The sequence below is a fragment of the Ursus arctos genome, unplaced genomic scaffold (assembly GCF_023065955.2).
Source record: "Ursus arctos isolate Adak ecotype North America unplaced genomic scaffold, UrsArc2.0 scaffold_5, whole genome shotgun sequence".
In the NCBI taxonomy this organism is placed as follows: Eukaryota; Metazoa; Chordata; class Mammalia; order Carnivora; family Ursidae; genus Ursus; species Ursus arctos.
In genome coordinates this window covers 26,137,789-26,154,629 of record NW_026623067.1, presented here as the reverse complement: position 1 = coordinate 26,154,629, position 16,841 = coordinate 26,137,789, and the positions used below count along the sequence as shown (strand labels likewise).

The following is a 16,841-nucleotide window of genomic DNA, read 5'->3' as shown; positions in this document are numbered from 1 at the left end:
ATGTGTGGAGATGGGAGGGATGGCTGTTTTCAGAACATATCTTAGAAAACTATTTGATTGGAGAATGTATAACTTTGATAAAAAATTAAAATCCACAAAAAAGAAAATGATGTTGGAGAATGAGGTGCTTGGAATCGTGCATTTCCAGACCCTTCTCCCTCCACCCCCACACCCAGCACACACATGCACACTTGTATGTCCCGTATTAACCTAGGTAACCTTGAAACATCTCATGAAATGATCCTGCTGAAAACCAAATTTTCCCCATATTTTAAAGTTTGTAATAGACTGGATTATGCTGTATTGAGATATCTGTACTTATTTTAAAATAAGTAGTTGCTTAAGAAAATCATGCAATTTGGGCATTAACTTTAAAAATCTTGCTGTGGCTTTGTTTTGCCTTTTTTTTTTTTTTTTTTTTTTTTTAATTTTAGGTCACAATGTTTAAATGTTTAGCCCTATCTTAGGGACTGTATTACTATGTGAAGAAAGTAAAGCACCATATAAAACACTTTTAGGAATCACATACTGATAGGCCATTATTTAGTGAAATTGTGCAAGGTGATTTTTGATTGAAATATTTCCTTATATCCTGGATTTTCCCAGCATATTATTTTTAAACAAATATTTTAAAATATAAGCTCTTTCAGTGTTTGTTTTAACTTAAAATTTTTTACATTTGTAATTTTTCTCTTTTAGGTTTTTAAGGAGGCTCTCCATCCTCCCGTGTATCTGTTAAAGCCATGATACGGTGGCCAATTTTCTAGCATGCTGGGGTGACTGGCAGATCTAGTCTTAACGTATAGAAATTGAGTAAAACTGAATCTAAACGCTTTTTTGGAAACTAATCTGTAATTTTTCTATATATGTTTCTAACCAGTTATGAGGGCATATTTTTGTCATAATGCTTATTAAAAAATTTTGCACTTAAATTGTCCCTCTTTGTTCTTTTTTAGTGACTCAACAAATAAACGTTGCTTATTAGTATTTTTAATGAAGGAAGTTGAAATACACGTTTGTTTGTATTGTTAGGGTCGTGTGTTCTAAGGTGCTAGGGGCCCTGTACCGCTTCTGGTTACTGTCTCCGTGGAGCCCCTCCTGACTGCTTGCATCCAGTACTGTAGCCGTACTGCCATTTCCCAGCCCCCATTGTGGACAAGAGGCTGTGGTCAGCATGCGAGCTTCCACCACTGCAGTGAACCCTAAGTGTCTTAGCATCTTGCTGTACTTCTCCAGTCTCGAGAAAGCATCCCACTGGCTGATCCTAGGATCCTGACCCTTGTAGTTCCAGAGGCAGGCATTGGAAGACTTGTTTGTCCTGGCCACCATTTTGGGAGGCAGGCACTCATGACGAAGTCTCACATAATGGAGATGGGGCAGTTTTCTCAAACGAAATAGGGGTGCTATTTTTTCACTCCTCTCTTTCCTGCTCTGCAAGCAGATTATCATTCTTGTGGCGTTCTTTGTCCCTGGGAATGCTGAATGGACCGAGGAGTCCGTATCCTCCATATCCTTGCTCTTCTGCCCTTCCCTTAGTGCTTCAGGTCTTTCTCTTGTTGCTTCCCTGTAACTTTACTCTGCCTGTTTGCTGTAGACATTTGCACTGGTAACTATCTGCAGTATCTACCCTTCTCATACTTCTCCCCTCTCGCCCTTAACTGCTCATGTTTGGTTTTTTCCTAGATGTTTGTTGGCCTTAAAGGTTTTTTAGGGGAAGTGTGATGACATTAGGTGCCAGGATGTTATTCTTCAGTCCTAGAAAGTGTTGATAGATTCTGATATACTGAAGTTTTGGACTTCTCATGCAATCAAATCAATTGATTTTTTTTTTTTAAAGGTTTTTAATAGTCTGTACACTGGGGCTCAGACTTCACAAACCCAAGATCAAGAGTCACATGCTCTACCAGCTGAGCCAGCCAGATGCCCCAAATCTATTGATCTTTTCTAATTTTTCCAATTTAAGTTTAGAAAGTTAGGTTATAAAGTTTTCCCTTGCTTTTTTTTTTTTAAAGCAAATTTTTGTAAAAAAGTCATACTTCGTACACAGCAGGCTTAGAATGCTTAAAACACTATTCCTGTTCCCTCCTGATCTGCCCCCTACTTACTGAAGCGACCTCCCTCACCTTTTCTACTGTTGCCGACCACCTTTTCCTAAGTAATAAGTTCCTACTGCTGTTTTTCAGTAAATCAGTTTAAATAGTGAATGCAGAGTTCTCAATGCGTTGAGGATTAACTTTCTTATTAGCGCTTCCCCAAACATAAAGCCTCTTTTCCTCCATTCCTCTCGTCTGTTCACACCACAGCATCTGGTTGAGTCTGTAGTCATGACTTAATTATGACTGTGCAAAAGGCAGCAAATCCGACCTTAAAATCATGTGTACTTTTCTTTTTCCTGGAGGTTGTAATTGCCCTCACTGCTTAAATTGTTCTGCATCTATTTTTTTTCTTATTGTGGTAAAATACAACATAACCATTTTAAAGTGTGCAGCTCAGTGGCATCCGGTACGTTCACTCATTGGTGCAGCAATCACCACTGTCTAGTCCCAGAACATTTTTGTCACCCCCAGAGGAAACCCCATACTCCCTGAGCAATACTCCCCTTTTTGCCCTATTCTCCAGTCCCTGGCAACCATCAGTCTGCTTTCTGTCTCTGGATTTGCCTATTCTGGATATTTCAAAAAATAGACAATTACTAATTATTTCTAAATGCCTGGATCCTGTCACATGCCTATTAATATTTTCCAGTTACTCAGGAAGCTGTTTTTTATTTTTCCTGGAATCACCTGTCCCAGTGCTCTTTGTCCTCTACTTCAATGAGACTGGCTGCTCTTTGCTGGCATAGGAGTAACATCTGTGAATTTCCCTTTCCTTCGCTCTTGTACATTAGAGAGACTTGCTTCCTGGCACCCTTGTATTTCTTCTGACTGCTTTATACTCTAGTCCTGCTGGAGCACACCCTGCAGAAGCTTCCTGACTGGTGGTTTCCAAGGTATTTTTTTGCAGAGTCTTCTAAAGGAAAGGGCCTTGTCCCCACATTGAATGGAAGATTTGGTATAGGGTTCTGGATTAAAAATAGACTATTTCTTTTTTCCATTGGAAAGGCCCAGAAGTGTTTTCCGGGATTGGCTATTGGTCTTTAATCCATGTGGCCTTAGGGTGTATGTTATGATTTGATGTAAATTGATTTCCCCTTGAAGTATTTAATACCCCCGCAGCCCAGATGTGATGAATGAATTTCCCTGTCTTCACTGATGCCTTTTATAGTATGATGCATTCTTGTGGATACCAAGATTGGTCTGTAGGTTGCATATTCTGATTTAGGGATTGGTGTATATATGTGGTTGGGTATACACACACGTGTATTGGACTGATTTGATTCTTGTGGCTTTTATCTAATTTTAGAAGGAGAGAGTGGAGGCAGGGGCAGAAGGAGAGGGAGAGAGAATCTCAAGCAGGCTCCCCACCCAGCGCAGAAATCAAGGTGGGGCTTGATCTCAACCCTGAGGTCATGACCTGAGCTGAAATCAAGAGTCTGACTTGTAGTGGACTGAGCCACCCAGATAACCCAATTCTTGCTATGGCCCAGGCCTTTAAATTCCTGTTACTAAAGTTTTTTGTTTTATTTTTAGAGTCCTGTACAGATTACCCATTTGACCTTCAGGAAGCAGCTAACCTATTTGAACTTCATTCTCTTAACTGTAATTTGGGGTCTACTGGTTTGGCTGCTTTGTTGGAAGCTGCAGAAAACAAGTTTGCTTTTAGCAAAAATTGGAAAGGTAGTCGCACTCGCTTGGCTCCCGCAGGTTCATTTTCCAACGTTTCTCCCACAGTGTGTCTTTCAGGGGTGACCTCTGGACTCCTTCACCTGGGCTTTCTTTGTGTTCTGGTTTTTTATTGTGTTTGGTCAGTGGTAGAACGTCAAAGCACAGAGGTCAGAGTATCCATTTCCTCACTCCCTCCCTGCCAGCCTTTGGTAGTTAACTTGTCAGTGGTTTTAATCTTCTTTCTGTGACTACAGAGCTTGTCAGGTGTCCCCTCTGCTGTGGTGACACAGGATTCTGCCGTCACCATTGCGTTTTCTTGCCTGCCCTTCTCCGGGTATGAATGGCATTGTGTTGATGCTTCCTGGGTTTGTTACCTCCCTCAGTCCCTTATTCCCTGGACCTAGCTAGAAAGCAGGGAGTAATGAACTACCTTGTCATTCTGCTAGAATGAATGAAGTTCAGCTGTTTTTAGGCCTTTTATTTCCTTTACTAAAAATGGAAATCTTGAAGCAGCAGGTGGTTGGCCTGGCATGGGTCCTTTGCCTGTCAGGTATTTTCCCTGCTCATTGTTTAGAGGAAGAGCAGGACAAGTGTGTTAAATATGCAGATGCTGAAACCAAGGGAGCATAATTCCCTGGATTTGGAAATAATGAATTATCCTGAGAATGAAATGTGGGTGCTGGTCTGCTAAAACAATACATTTCACTCCACAGGGTGGTAATAATTCCTATCACAATTTTAAAGAAGAGGAGAAAAATTACAAAAGTAACTCTGCCTGGTACATGGTGAGGGCTCCATAGATATTGACTATTGTTATTAGAGTGTTCTCCATATTTCCCTAAAAGAAATGTAGAAGCATATTTCAGGTTTTTGAAAAGGGAAGTTCTGGGGGATTTTCATTGGAATTATATTACATTTATAAATAAATTAGGAAAGAACTAATTCATAGTACTCAGATTGTCTTTGATCTCATTATGTATCTGTTGATTTGATCCTATATTCATGACTCCTCGTAAAGGTCCATAATGCATTTCATGTGTCTTTTAAGCTTATTCCTATATTTTAAGATTGAGCTGTAAATGAGATTTCCCCTTCCTTATGTGTAAGTTATTACATATACTGTTTACTTTGTAAGGTGGATTAGGTTTGAAAATGAAAACACAGATCCTATCACTACTGTACATTTTGCTTTTAGCTGGTTGAAGGTCTTTTAGCCCCTCAGCATTAGAGTTGGGGATATTTGGCCAGGACTCAGGTATTATGGAGTTGTCTTTACGGTGTCGAGCTGTAGGTGGCGCTGCTGCTCAGAGCAAGCGCCTGAGTTTCGCGGGGAAGGGAGTTCTGTTGACTGTGGTATCCAGGAGGTCACCATGGAAGAGATTTTCTACTCCGCAGACAGCTGTGCTAAGCACCATGCCCTGCTTTTATGGAGTGCTTTATGTTCCAGCACCACTGGTAATCCGCATTTCCTACCTCTGGTCTGCTAACGACACAGGTCGCCTGAGTTCTGTGGATGGATGACTTTGGGTAAAATCTAAGCCCCAGAATGTCAGCAAAAAAATAGTATTGGGCTGTAATTGCAGATGAGTGTCTTTTAAGTTAAAACACTACTGAGTTGTTTTACTTTCCATCTACTCTCCCTGTCCCTCGTGGAGCATATGTGTGTGTTTACTCCCGTTGGAACAACCCCAGGGGACATTTTGTTTTACTTAACTTTTATGATACTATGTTCCAGGCACTTTTCACAGCACTTAACAAATAGAAACCCATTTAATTTTCCTAACAAGTCGTGAATTAGGTTCTGTGATAACCCGCATTTTATTAACAAGGTAGTAGAAGAACAGAGAGGTTGAGTAACTTATCCCAAGTCAACCAGCTAATAAACAGTGGGGCTGAAATTTGAACCCAAGCGGCCTGGCTCCAGAGTTAGTGCTCTAGTGATGAGTCATCTAAAATTAGTGCTCTCCTTCCTTGCCTACCTCTCTTTTTAATCGCTGTCCCTTCATTTTTTCTTCTATAATTTTCTGTATTTTTTATTTTGATACAACAAACTTCAAAATGGGAGTGCAGTACAAAGAACTTCTTTCCCCTTCACTGTTTGAGAGTATGTAGTTGACCACTCCCATCGCCCCGAATCCTTGAGTGTGTATTTCCTACAAATGAGGACAGTTCCCTACGTAACTGTCATACGCCATCAAAATCAGGGATTTATCCATATGTTACATCTTATTCTCAGATCCCGTTCAACTTTAGCCCCTTGTATCAGTAATGTCCTTTATACTAAAAGGAGCTGTGTTGTTCTTTTTTCTTCACTTATATGACCATGACACTTTTATTTATTTTTTTAATATTTCATTTATTTATTTGAGAGAGAAGGGAGAGCAGAGGGAGAAAGCAGACTCCCCACTGAGAAGAGAGCCCCACGTGGGGCTTGATTCTGGGACCCTGAGATCATGACCTGAGCCGAAGGCAGACAGTTAGCCCACTGAGCCACCCAGGCGCCCCAACCATGACACTTCAGGAATTACAGCTTACTTGGTAGAATGCCCCTGAACTTGGTGTTTGCTCATGAGTAGGTCCAGGTTTAAGATTTGTGTTCTAAGGGATGCCTGGGTGGCTCAGTGGGTTAAGTGTTTGCCTTTGGCTCACTCAGGGCATGATCTCAGGGTCACGGAATCGAGGCCCGCATGCGACTCCGTGTTCAGCGGGGGAGCCTACTTCTCCCTCTGCCTCTCCCCCTGCTCATGCTTGTGCTGTCTCTCTCAAATAAAATCTTTAAAAATTTTTTTTGCGGTAGAGCAGAACAATCAGAGAAGCGATGCTGTGTTCGCCTTGTTGCATCTTGCTAGGTGGTGGGTGGTTGCCACTTGTCCATTACTGAGGATGTTAAAGTCGCTCTCATAGGGTGATGTCTGCTGGCTTTCTCCATTGTAAAATCATTCCTCCTTTGTAAATGAATGTCTTTTGTGGGGAGGTACTTTGAAACTACCTACATGGCCTGTTTTGCCTCAGACTTTATTATTTATATGATAATGTTTTTATGTTTTCCTATTTCAGCCAGTAAGTTACATGCTCAGAGTAAACTTTGATACCTGATTTGGCCAGCACGATTCCTGTGAAACTGGCTTCTGTGTTCTTTTGATGTGTTCTCATTCTTCTTTGAGCCCTTGCTTTCTTTTTGGAGCAAGATGTTCGGGGTGGTTCTTGTACTTAACTGCCCCAACCCAGGAATGAGCCATTTTCTCTGAAGAGCCCTGGTTCCTGTTAGTCAAGAAACCTATTTAGAAGCCGAGTTGTATCAACATGAAGATTCCAGTGCTGTGAGGTCCTCACAGTGGGCAGAGTTGGAAAATACGCATGCATACAACCTTACTGCATACGGACGACCATGAGGCCACAGCAGAACTTCACGTCCGGTCCAACATCACAGTGCTTGTTCAGTTTTTGCCCTTCCAGGATTTGCTTCTCTTGTCTATAGTCAGAAACCTGCCTCCTGGTACCCTTGATCCTTGTTCTGTTTGGTTTCACTAATCTCCCATTCACTGAAGGATGCCCTGCTCACCTCATCCTGGTTCTCAGGGTGCTGGGCTCGCCCCCACCATGGACGTCTTCCTCACCCAGCTTAGCCTCAGACTGCCATCCACAACTACTCCCGCATGAGGATGTCCCTCTTATCTAACGGCTTTAGGATTGCACTGTTAAAGAGACAGAGGACCTGGGGCGCCTGGGTGGCATAGCGGTTAAGCGTCTGCCTTCGGCTCAGGGCGTGATCCCGGCATTCTGGGATCGAGCCCCACATCAGGCTCCTCCGCTATGAGCCTGCTTCTTCCTCTCCCACTCCCCCTGCTTGTTTCCCTCTCTCGCTGGCTGTCTCTATCTCTGTCGAATAAATAAAAATCAAATCTTTAAAAAAAAAAAAAAAGAGACAGAGGACCTGACCTTTCCTTACATGTGCAATTTTGAGTCCAATTCCAAATGTTATTTGGGCGCCCCCCACCCTGCCTACCAGGGAGCAGAGATGCTTGGGGCTTCAGCTGATCGTACAGGGAGGTAGGGGTCTGGGAGGTGGAACGCTTGAATCTCGGCACTGCTCTGTTTCTAGTGGGGTGAAGGCTCTGAGAAACCCCTGATCTCTCTGGCCCTGTCTTGTGTGTGAAGTGAATGAGCTGGACCAAATCTGCTCTTGAGATCTGGTGCCTTGGCCAAAATTGGGCCGGTGCCTGTTTTGTTTGGAATTTAGCTTTTATAAAAATCAAATTAAAATTTCTGAAAGTGTAGGTGGTGCACTGTAATTCTCCACAGTTGGCCACAACTGTGATCTTAGCCAGCTTCTCACATTTCCTCCCGGCCCAGGGCCTCAGTGGCTTTATTCTTTCAGCTGTGATGAATGAGGCATACTTCAAAAAGTCCTTCTTGGCTAAGCACAGGTTTTCTACCAAGAGTGGAGCAGTTTACGTAGACTGAAGTCGGGACCCTGGCATGATTTAGCATAGTTGCTCCTTGAGCAGAGACTGCAAAGAAGAAAGGCTAGACAAAATAGTTGCTCTAAGAGTTCGGGTGTAAATAGTCCAGGGTGGGTCAGTGACCCATGGTGTCCAGGCCTGAGGCCTTGTTCCATGTACTGAAAGGTGGGTCATTGCCACCTCATACTTAAGCTCGTATACACCGGGAAGGGGCCAGGAAGGCGCTCTTCTGTTGAACCATGTGACCCAGAAGTTGCACATGTCACCTCCACTCACATTACAGAAGCAGAACTTAATCACACAGCAGACACAACCAATGAGAGGTTGAGAAACAAACCTTTAATTCTTTTTTTTTTTTTCTAAGTAATCATTACCCTTTAACTCACAGCCCTGAGATCAAAGGTTGCGTGCTCTACTGACTGAGCCAGCCAGGCGCCCCCAGACCTTTATTCTTGGAAGCCATGGATCCAGTCAGAATTTGGGTGTGGCATTATGTTGAGAGAGGGCAGAAGGGATACTGGAAAAGTAACACCTTCCAACTCTATTAAAAATAATCCCCTCTGCCTACTGTCTGGAATATCCTCTGTCACATGTCATTTTGCTTTGTGTGGCTAATCGGCCAGTTAAGAATGAGTTTAGATTCTGTCTCCATCCCTGAGAGCTTTCCATTATTTCTCCCTTAGTAAAAAGTGAAGGTGGTGAGCTTCCCAAAGCAGCTGATGAGGAAACTTTCGAAGTTGTTCAAGGAAGAGCGGGAGGTGGGATGGAGAAGCTTGGACAGATGAGACAGTGGAGCCAGGGTTGGCAGAGGTGGGTGGAAAACCGTGTGGCAACACCAGGCTGAAGGGAAAGTGCAAATCCTGGGAGAAGGTGGTGCTGGTAAAAGAGAAGTGGGAAATCCAAGAGAACCCAGAAATCAGGACGTGAGCTTCTGCTAGCGTGGCCTCTTTGCTCCATTTTCTGCTCTGTGGCTCAGTGGATTCTTAACCCATCGCACTGGGGCTTTCAGAAGAGCTGGATTAAATTCCCAGCTCTGGGCGATGTGATGCTGGGAAATCCACATCTCTTCGAAGACCCACTATCCTCCGTAAAATGGGCATGATCTTCCTACCAGACTGCTTTTCCCAACACTACGATGAAATACAAATGCAGTGTCAAATAGGAAAATTGTGTGTGCAAAGTCTAATAGACGGATGATATTGATAGAAGTGGTAGAACTCTGCGTTCTGTGTGGGAGTTGTCTAGACCTGGGCTGACCCAGGGGCATGGATTTAGTTAAGGCAGGGTCACCCTGATCAAAAGGTCATTTCTGCAGCAGACAGGGTTGGGGGAGAGCACATGGTCTGGGGGGCTGGGGCCCTCTTTGTCAGGTTCAGGACCTGGGCTTCAGAGTACTTACCTGTCTGGCGAGGTGGAGAAGACGTCTCAGGTGTATAGTCAGCAACACCTTAGGCTGGGCCATGCCATTGTGGTAGGATCTCCAGAGCTGCCTCTGATGGGTGCCGTGGCCCAGGGAGCGTGGCTTGAACTCATCCGATGTTGGATTGCTGTGAGTCAAACAGCCATAAAACTGATCGTCTCTGCTTTTGACCTGGTTTGAACTGGTGAACTCATAACGCACTTGGTTGGCTTTTAGCTGTGGAAATTCCCTGTGTGGAATGAGGAGATCGTTTGTATTTAATAGTGTGTCATTTAAGTGTGCGGTCAACCTGAGGACATTCCGCTGTGAGCTAGGAAGGTGAGCTTTGCACACAATCTCAGACCGTGCGTGTGAGAGGAGCTTTGCCTCTGTCCTTTTTCAGAGCCTGGGTGTCACATTGCCTTATCTTTTCTAGGGATAATACGACGGGCACCATGTCTCAGGGACGCATCTTGTATTTTGTACTGCAGCTTGGAGAATCAGATACTCCTATCCCTCAGTAGTAATAGCTTTAGTGTTAAAATTCGACAAACTGTTCTAGAAATAATCAAGATGAGTCACTGAAATTTTTTTTTTCTTGCCTTGTAGTAATGACCTGTTCCAACTTATAAAATGAGGCATAATCATTGCAGTGTTTCCATGGTGGTTTAGATCCTGACTCCAGATACCCAAAGCGGAGTGATCAAATGATTTTAATCTCCTGAGATGAAAAAGGACCTTTAAAGAAAAAGTATCAGGACATTTTCTATAGCTTCTGGGCTGTAGACGCTGCATCAAATGGCTTAGTGAATTTTTATTCTCATAGTTTGCTCTTTGCAAGGAGTCAAAGACGTTTTCTTGACTCTGCCTCCCTCTGCCATTCTCCTCAGCTGCCAAGTAAATGACAGATCATTCTAGTGTTTTCTGTGAGCTCAGGTAAGTTGAGGGCCTCCCAGCCTCATTCCCCGTTTGTATTTTTTGACCTCTGCACATTTAACGATGACTTTCTCATGATCACACTGCCTCCGTTCCTCCTTCAGGGATTTTGTTTTATTCTCGCTCACAGAAAACACAGAGCCACGCTGGCTGCAGGTGGTTTGGCCTTCCCAGGAGCTCTCTCCTTTCTGGCCTTCTAGAACTTCCACACCACAAGAGGGCAAGTGCCCCACCATTGAGATTTTACCGCCTATGTGCCTCTCAGGCTAAGTGGCTGGAGTTGCCATTCTCTTGCATCTTTATAAATAACCTCGTCAGTGTGTCATTTCCTCTCTCCCCCAACAGGATGCTTCTCTGTAACATGATTTCTCTGAAGTGGGCAAAAGCCTAATTGTTCCCTCAGAGTTGCCTAAATGACTTGAAGGGCTTGAATTTTTAGGAGCTTACAGAAAGAAAAGGGGCTTTCTTACTGGTCCAACTGTTCCCTCCAGCGAAGACTCCCTGGCTGACCTCTCTTTACCATCAAGGAGCGTAGTACCAGCCACAGCGTGACTCATACTCAAATAATCATTACAGGAAATTTGCTTTAGGATTCTTCTTGGACTTACAAAGTCTACTTCTGGTTCATTGTTTTTTCTTCTGTGAGTATCCCTTAAAAATAAGGAAGGTTACAGAAAACTTTTTATGAGCATCTACACCCCGAAGTCAAATTGGCTTCTCTCTCTTTTTGCCCCCAACAGTTACTATGCATCGTTGTTCTCAACTGTCTGTTTCCCTCAGTAAACGAAAGTTCTCTGAGGTCAAGACCTTGTCTATCTTATTCAAGATCTTGTCCAGCTCCTTCTCTCTCCTGTATCTAATGAGATTCCACAGTATGGAATCAGTAAATGTTTTTTGAATAAGCAAATAAATAGGTGCTTTACAGAGGTTTTGGCTTCTTTTTGTATGTGTAGGAGGAGAAAAAAATTTTACTCTACCCTCTTAGGTTCATTAATTGGGGCCCATGAATCAAACTGAAAAAAAGATAGATTGACAAGAGAAAAGGAAGACAAATTATTTTTGTTATTAATCTTTTAATTTTTACATACACAGATGCCTTCTACAAATGAAGTAAAGACCCAAAGAAGTGGTTGAACTTGGGGGCTTACATACTATTTTAACAAAGGGTGATAAATTGTAGAGAAATGACAAGACAAAGGAAAAGGGGCTTGGGTTTTTCAGGGTGGTAGACTGTGGAAAGGTGAACATATGGAGGAAACTAATGGAAGATAAAGTTAAGTAGTAAGCTATATACAGACTCATCTCAGCACTTTCTCCATGTCTGGTTATAAAGTTTGTTCTCTTCCAGGTACAAGAGAGGGGGATACCTTTACAAGGGAAGTTTATACTTTTAGGCAGATTGGGGGAAGGTGGAAAGCTTTCCCTTTGTCTACTTTTTCTCACTTGCATTCAGCTCAAAGTCATTTTTATGCTGAAGTGGCATATTTTAGGATGGCATAGTCTCATTCCTTTCACTGTTTGGTAAAATTTGGTTGTGGTAGAGAAGCCTCATTTCCAACTCCACCATCCGTTCTCTCCCAATACAGTGGGTATGTGGCTACCTGGAGTAAAGACAGCATCTTCCCAGCTCTTTGCTGTGGGATGTGGCCTGTGAAAAAAATAGACTGGGTTTCTGAGGACTTCTAGAAGCAGATTACCACCTCTGGATGGCCAGCCCTTGGGCTTTTCCGAGGTGGAGAGAGAACCTTCTATCCTGTTCATGCTACTGTAATTTTGGTGTTTTTGTCTGTTACATGTAGCCACACCTAATCATAAAAGATATGTCAGTTTAACATTTGCATTTTTGAGGACCGGGGGCAGTTGGGATTAAAAATCTAAATCTAGCTGGGACGACCATAGAAAACCATGCTAGTTTCAGGTGTTCAGAATCTTACGTCAGCCTTAGCTGAGGTGCTTTTCTTGGCCAGTTTATTTCATATCTGTCTGCTCACAAATGTGGAACATGTCCTCTCATCCTGTCTCACTCCTTGACTTAGAAATATTAACAGATTAGTACATTAAAATGTTGATATAGGGGCGCCTGGGTGGCTTAGTCGGTTAAGCATCTGCCTTCAGCTCAGGTCATGATCCCAGAGTCCTGGGATCGAGTCCCACATTGGGCTCCTTGCTCAGGGGGGAGCCTGCCTCTCCCTGTCCCTGTTCCCCTGTTCATGCTCTCTCTCCCTCTCAAATAAATAAAATCTTAAAAAAAACAAAAACAAAAACAAAAAACCCCACATTGATATATTTAATGTGTTCCGGTAGGTGGAAAGTACGTGTGCACGGATAACTGGCAACAACAGAGCAGGAAGTTTGCTCTGCCCAGCTTAGTATTTTGTTTCACTCTTAGACGTAAGGAAGAGGCAGCCAATTGCATTTTTAAAAAAAGATTTTTCCCCTATTACTGCTGTTTCTTTTTTTTTAAGCAGGCTTCATGCCCAATGTGGGGCTTGAACTCAAAACCTCGTGATCGAGAGTTGCATGCTCTACCCACAGAGCCAGCCGGCTGCCCCTCCCTTATTATTTTTATGTCGCTGGAGCCAGTTTCTTTTTCCTGTTTCCTTTAAAGATTTAAATTTCTTTATTGTCTCGTTTAACTTACATCACATGAATAAGCACTTCCTTGCCAGGGCATGTTTCTTTCTTAAACCAGTTCTTTGCTATACACCTTGGTTGTCTAAACCTTGTTCCGCTTACCTTCTTAGCAATAAAGGAGCAGAGAAATGCTGTCTTTTTCTAAGGAGTGGTGGCTGTGGAGGACGTGCAGATGGTGGGGCGAGGGGCCATTAATGAGCTATAACTCAAGTCTGTGAGCCATGGCTTTATGAGAATATTCTTTGCCTTCATTGTTAAGTGAATACTACTTTTTTTTTTTCCTACAGGAATTCTTATTAAGCTTAGGCAGTTATGAAATTGGGAACTTGATAAAAGTTCTAGTTGGAGTCACGGGACATTAAAATAAGAAATTTTGCTCTCAAATGCCCATGCACTTTGAACTAGTAGGCGTCAAAAAGCAGAAGGTCCTGTCAGGTTGGGCCATTTGGGGGAAGCTCAGTGGTTTGGACACTGCGTCAGCCGGCTGCACAGTCCACAAAGTGTTAGGTGTCCTCCGGAACCCTCAGGTTGAAAAACACCCATTATGTTGAATCATAGGAAATTGCCATTTTGTTTTTACATTAAAAAAAAAAAAAGTAAAATATTGGTGATTTGGCTCAACCTACACGTGAGGTTTTAGTTTTCATGAGGAGTTAATTTAGAACTGTGACCGTAAATGTTATGAGAAGTGAAATATATATAAAGCTGAAAATGGATTTTTTTAAAAGAATAATTTGTAAATAAAGAAATAAGGCTCAGAGAGTAGAGATCATTTGTCCACATGTACAGAGCTGAGAGCTAGAGGAGGCATTATGGGAACCTGGATCTCGCTGAACCTGAAGGCTGTGATCTTTTCATGAATACTCACTGCCCCTTCACTTAGGATTCAGTGTAGTAACCTCCTTGGTCAAGTTGAGAAGCAAGTCATCGCTGCAGAAATGAGCCTTCTTTTATTGTGGAGCTATTGAAAAGCCTTGAGCTTCTATATAATGGTGTGGCCCCTTAAAATTAAAAAAGCATTTTAGTATGTTGTTAATATTAAGAAATGGATGAATAAATTATTTTCTTAGGATGGAAGCGAGGCATTGGGGGAAAAAAAACAAAGTACACACAGGCAGAAAAAAAATCTGGCAGCCATGATTTCAGCACCTGGAGAGAAGCACGGTTAACACTTGGGTGTTTGTCCTTAACCTCTCTGCGTTCATTTATTTAACAAATATTGATGGAGCACCCTCTCTGTCCAGGCACTGTACTAAATGCTGGGCTGGTTTGGACAACAAGTAGATGTAGTCTTTGCCCTCAGTCTAGAGGAGGCCAAAGTCAATAAACAAGTACACCAACAAGTACTTCGGCCACACATGGAGATATTGGAAACAAAGTGCCACTAAAAAAAGAGAGGGTAGAATTCTGGTGTGAGAGCGGAAGGAGGAATAGGCTCATTTAGACAGGGAGGTCAGGAAGGGCCTTGTTGAGGAGAAGACCTTTCCGGAGAGATGAGAGTGGTCAGGTAGCTGGTGATACAAATTGCCGAGTGTCTTGGCAGAGGTAAAGTCAGCGCGGTGAGGGGGATCAGAACGTGCCTCTCCAGAAAAGTCTTCTTCAGCATGTTGAATATTTACAGCCAAATGCACTTGAGAAAGAGCAGATGCAGGAAGGCTCTTGGACTTCCCGCTTTGTGCCTAAAAGTAGAGTGTAGATCTCCTCGTACCAGGAAGAGGAGCACACTCTTACCATTACACACAGGGAGTCACCGTGAGATGAGTCTACACAGAAATACCTTAGGAAAACAAGCCATATTTGGTGTTAGTTTCCCTCATGTAGATACTGGTCACCTTGCCACACGTCACTGTGTTCAGCCCCAAAGGCAAGCCACCTTGCCTTTATCTTGTCACATCTCCACAGTTTATTGCTCTTTGCTAATGTGATATATGAGCCTTCGGGTCTAAATGTTTTTTTGGGATTTTCACTTCTGTGTAGGTAACTGCCCATGCCTTGGAGAGATAGTAACATCAGGAAAATCTATGTGCTTTTTCTCCTGACAGTTCAATTCCTAGGCCCTAGCCACAGAACCCGAGAGCACCGAGGGGAAGTCTCTCCTCCCCTCTAGCAGGAAGGAGGCTGGCACATTTGACTGACTTTCCAGGGGGAGGAACAGGAGGCCAGGGTTGTTGGCCTCTAGTGAGGCCCACATTTCCATAGGGCGTGGAAGAGAGCTGGAATTGTATCCCATGTAATTATTAATTATACATGTAATTTTAGGAACAAAAATGGAGTAATTCTGTGTGCATGGTCATTGTCACTTGTTTTTTCTTCATTATCAACACATAGATTTGGGGTGTATAGTCTGACGCACGCGTGTCCTTACCTGGGTAACCTTGCCTGTTCCTTGCTCTCTCATTGCCTTTGTGAGAGGGAAAACTAGGCTATCTGTTCCTACTGACATAATATAAATTAGGAAAAGGAAAAACTGCCACTTCCTTGTATACACAGCTATGAAAGTAGGTCCCTGGGACTGAGTAAAACCCACAAATGGGCATTTTCCTTCTAGGAAACTATTTTTTTGTTACTCTGAAGCCCAGGCAGAGGATAAAAATCAAATTTGTGCACAGTGCCAACATCGTTAAATTGTAACACCTTAAAATCACATTATCTATCTACTCTTAATTTCTTCCGAATCTCACAAAACTCGGTGTTCAACCAGAGCCACACTCTGATTTCTCCAAGAAATTCATATGCTGCTCTGCCCTTCTGTGGGGCATTTGGAGAGATTGTTTGTTTTTAATCACTGTGCTATTTTTGGCCCTCCTCAGTATTTTTCCTTGATAATCGGTGAGGGAATATAGCACATGCCAGTGCTGGGACTTGAGTTATTTCTAGTTGCAACACTGACAATCACCATATCTGGTCCTGACAGATGGCATCTCATAGGCTCAAGTGAAAAAGACAAGGTTTTGAGAGACAAGTACAATAAATGTAGTTTGGCGTATGTTGGGTGGTACTTGATGACAGGCTTCCCCAAGACAAAGCAAAGAAAGAAAACAAGCCAGGGGCCAGTTTATGCTTGGGTACTTTCCCAGAATTTGCACAGGCCCCAAAGAAGAGAAATTTCTTTTCAGGTTTGTGCACTGGAAAACATTGCTTGGTGAGACTGATGAGAAAACACCTCCGCATCCTCACACCCAATCTGAGGGAAAAACCACCTTCAGTCCCCACCCAGCTGGAATTCCCCACTCGATCCACTTTTTGGTAAAATTCAAAGAACAGATGTGACAACTGGTTCCGGCTCTCATCCCATGCACCTAGAACATTCTATGATTAGGGTTTGTATGTGTGTGTATGGGGGTGGGCAACATACACTGCCATTTCAGACCGGCCTGATATTTGGGAGATTTGGGGCCATTATACTTGGCAGTTATTTTCCTAAATTATCATGAGGGGGGAAAATCTCATACAAATAGGTTATTGCAGTTAATGGATTTGCTTCACATTTAAGCTGTTTCCTGGTCCTCCATCACCTGGGAGGGGAGGAAGACACATGAACTATGTTTTATTAAGCAAGTCTAAGGTCCACAAAGAGGACAAGAAAATGACCCTCTGTGACTGAGGATGTAGGGAAGCTCTAAGATTCCCCTTGGGGCGTCACGG

At 43.0% G+C, this 16,841-nt stretch overlaps 1 protein-coding gene across 4 annotated transcripts in view; it reads left to right on the top strand.

The window, feature by feature from the left end:
- The window catches only part of ALDH7A1 (aldehyde dehydrogenase 7 family member A1), a 99,217-nt gene that overhangs the window by 38,766 nt on the left and 43,610 nt on the right, over positions 1-16,841 (top strand). The window contains exon 19 of one of the 4 annotated variants that reach the window (XM_026507859.3): positions 700-932. The exons of the other annotated variants lie outside the window; for them this stretch is intronic. The gene's annotated coding sequence lies outside the window, so the exon portion shown is untranslated. Of the gene's footprint in view, positions 1-699; positions 933-16,841 lie in introns of those variants that run through there. 4 annotated transcript variants of the gene reach the window in all.